This window comes from Triticum dicoccoides, unplaced genomic scaffold (assembly GCF_002162155.2).
Source record: "Triticum dicoccoides isolate Atlit2015 ecotype Zavitan unplaced genomic scaffold, WEW_v2.0 scaffold86174, whole genome shotgun sequence".
Classification (NCBI taxonomy): domain Eukaryota; kingdom Viridiplantae; phylum Streptophyta; class Magnoliopsida; order Poales; family Poaceae; genus Triticum; species Triticum dicoccoides.
The window spans coordinates 1-3484 of NW_021305784.1; the positions used below are offsets into that span (position 1 = coordinate 1).

Here is a 3484-nt window from a genome sequence, read left to right on the forward strand (position 1 = left end):
TCCGAAGCACTCTAGTAGTGTATTGATCAAGGAAGGCACGTACATTGCCCTGTGTCGCCATCCATCCATATATACCTACCTAGCTAGGGTTGCACACCTACGGACCTTCCATAGCTAGTTCCTTCCGATCAAGGCGACGAGAAGTACGTCCCTTAGCTAGCTCTGATCAAGGGAAGGCGATTCAATATGGCCGGCCATGACGAGCTCTTTCCCGTCGGCTCCACCTTCAGTCCCCAGGATCACGAGCTCATCAACCAGTTCCTCCGTCAGAAGATTGCCGGAGCAGACCGCGGCCGCTTCAGCAGCTTCATCCACGAAGACGACGTCTACTCCGCGCCACCCGGAGACCTCATCGAGAACCGTGCCCACGCGCCTGGCTCCGACAAGAACGACGGGAAAGGAGGCGTGTGGTACTTCTTCTCACCGGTCCGTCCTCACAAGACCAAAGGTGGCCGCAGCCATGGGCGTACCCACGTTGGGCCAGGGGGTGTCACAGGACACCGGGTAGAAAAATGTTTTACCTATACATGTATAGCGCATATACGGCTGGGACACCCCGTAATTTCATTACCTGGACACCGGTACAACAAGCCGGTAAATTTGACAAATTTGACCTATAGACGCAATTAAATCACAGAATGAACTGTCTGTAGAACTATTTCACGCGGCTGACCTGTGGCGCCTAGCTCCAGGCGCTGCACTAGTGCAACGCCTGGGAGCTAGGCGCTGCACTAGTACAACGCCTAGGAGCTAGGCGCTACACTGTATAGTGTGGCGCCTAGCCCTTAGGCGCTGCACACGACTTAGTAATTTTCTGATCACACGTATGTGACGCTGGCCGTGTAGCGCCTACCTGTGAGGCGTTGCAGAGTGTAGTGTGACGCCTTCGTGGCGGGCGTCACACAAAAAGGTCAGCCACGTGAAATAGTTTCACGGATAGTTCATTCTATGATTTGATTTCGTCTATAGGTCAAATTTGTCAAATTTGCCCAACAAGCCAGCCCAATCAACAACTACCTACGGCGCGATGCAGCTAGCCAGTACGAATACCACTCAAAAAAAAAAGCTAGCCAGGGCGAATCCCTCAAATACAAATCCAACCAGCGCAAGGCCCAATCTTAGCAGCGAGGGCGAGACAGCCAGGGCGGCAGCTAAATCGATCGACCACCCCTAAAAAAAAGCTAAATCGATCGACCCTCATGGCCACATCTAATTATTTCTACCCCCTAAAAAATCTAATTATTTCTAAAAAAATCACTCATCTAATTCTAGAAAAAAGGCTCTCATCTGCAACAAACAATTTCTCAAAAAAAAAATCTAAAACAAACAAAAAATTTCATATGCCTCTCCGTGTCGCTCGAAATAAAATCAATCCATCGCTTGGCTCAGCACTCAGGTCACCATACTCACTTTGACATCGCTGTCCCCAGATCTTGTCGAGTGGCCGAAGCAGCGGAGGAAACGTAAGGTAAATCATAAGAAGTACGGACCCCAATGTGACGTGTTTGTTCTAGATTGTAATTCTTGTTCCTCAAACCCTTGAGGATTAGGGCGGCCTCTTAATTGTGTTGAATCATTGAAATATTTATAAAACAATTGCATGAAATATTCAAAATTTATTCACAAAGTGGAGGTCAGATCACAATCCTTGAAGGTGATCAACATCTGTGCTGGATGATTCTCGGAAGACTAGACGCACCAAAGTAAGCTTACTTTTACAACCGTGCAATTCAAGTATTAACCCGTGAAAAAAACCCAAGTATTGGATACATATTCTTTCATGGTTTAATCTTCTCTGCCCAAATATAAATTATCAAGCGCAAATATCAAATAATAACTATCGAGTTACACCCAAATATAAATTATTGAGCGCAAATATCAAATAATAACTATCGAATTACATGTCGTAGAAGGAAGCATTTCTAAAAAAGCAAGAGCGATCAATACATGATTAAAATGTTGATCGGTTTTAAATATAATGTTGTAGAAATGCATTAATATATACTTTTATTTAATATGGTATGCCTGTTCTATTGTGCATGGGACACCGGGTAAGTTTTGTCCTGGGTCCGCCCCTGGCCGCAGCGGGAGGCGACAGCGCGTCGTCGACCACGACGAGGGTTACAACTGGCACTCGGAGAAGAGCGAGCCCGTGCTAGACACTCAAGGTAAACGGGTCGGCCTCATCGACCATCTTTCCTTTGGGATCAAGAGGCCTGGAGCAGCTAGAACCAGGGTTGGGTGGTGCATGAAGGAGTACGGCCTCGACCACGACGACGAACAACACGGTGCGGCCGACCCGGTGCTATGCAAGATCTACGTCTCACTCCACAAGAGGGAGATTACCTACGCGTCGGTAATCAACGCCCCCGGTTCCAAGAGGAAGAGGAAGGCGGCCGCCGAGGTCCAACATCCAGAGGCTCCACGTCCCAAAACCCCACGCCGCCAAGAAATGACCATCCAAGAAGAAGAAGAAGCCGGCGGGACGCTTCGGGAGTTCGAGCGTTCGTTCATGTCCGACCAAGACGACGAGACGTTGCCCCCCGGAGTAGTGGACGACGGCAGCGTGGATCCAGGCGGGTTTTTCACCGACATGCTTCCAGAATTAGGACTGACGCTCCAGGGAAATACTAATGTCACACCCTAGCTAGTCATGCATTAGAGTGTTGCATCATGTTTACTCTTTCATCAGAAACTTGAAATGGGGATCTGTGAAACCCTCAGAATCATTTTGAAAATGATCCAAATAAAAATTTCTCCAAAAGGGTCCAAGAAAATGCTCATGTTGATCTCTGAAAATATTGGACAGAGATAAAAATCAAACCAATATTTTTAGTGGCTCATGGACAATTATTTTGGGCATTTGGAATTAATGCATAAATATTTGCTTTGGAAATATATTTCTATATATATAAATATATGTCCAAATATTATGCCAATTATAAAGGAGCTCTGGAATAATATATCTAGCCCCTGCAAAAATTGGCATAAGTTAAATAAATGATTTAATATATTATTTAAATCAAAACAAATGTCAGAAATTAGAAAACAGAAAAAAAATAAAAGGGAGAAGCTTACCTGGGCTCCTCCCTGTGCAGCCCATCCAGCTGGCCGGCCCAGCCAGCAGGCGGCCCAGCCCGCCTCCCTCCTCTGTCGTCTTCGTCCCGACAGAGGGAGGGGAGTGTGGCCGGCGCGCGCGCGCGCCATCGCGCCACGCCACCTCTCTCCCTGCTTGCCTGCCCGCCCCTCCTCGCTCGATGCCCCGGACGACGCCACGCCTCCCCCCCTGCTCTCTCTCACTCTCCCCTGGCTCCCCCTCCTCTCCCTCGCTCTCTCTCTCACACGGCCGAACACCACCGTCGCCGCCGTTCGCCATAGCAGCCATCTCCGGCCACCCCTCGCTCCCCCGACTAGCTCAGGAGCTCCGCCACAACCTCCTCTTCCTCCCCACCGCTCCACGGGTCTCCGGAAGCCCTGCATCGCC

The 3484-nt window shown here is 48.9% G+C and overlaps 1 pseudogene; it reads left to right on the forward strand.

The window, feature by feature from the left end:
- The first annotated feature begins 196 nt into the window (after positions 1–196).
- On the forward strand, positions 197–2647 carry LOC119348128 (annotated as a pseudogene).
- The last annotated feature ends 837 nt before the right edge of the window (positions 2648–3484 follow it).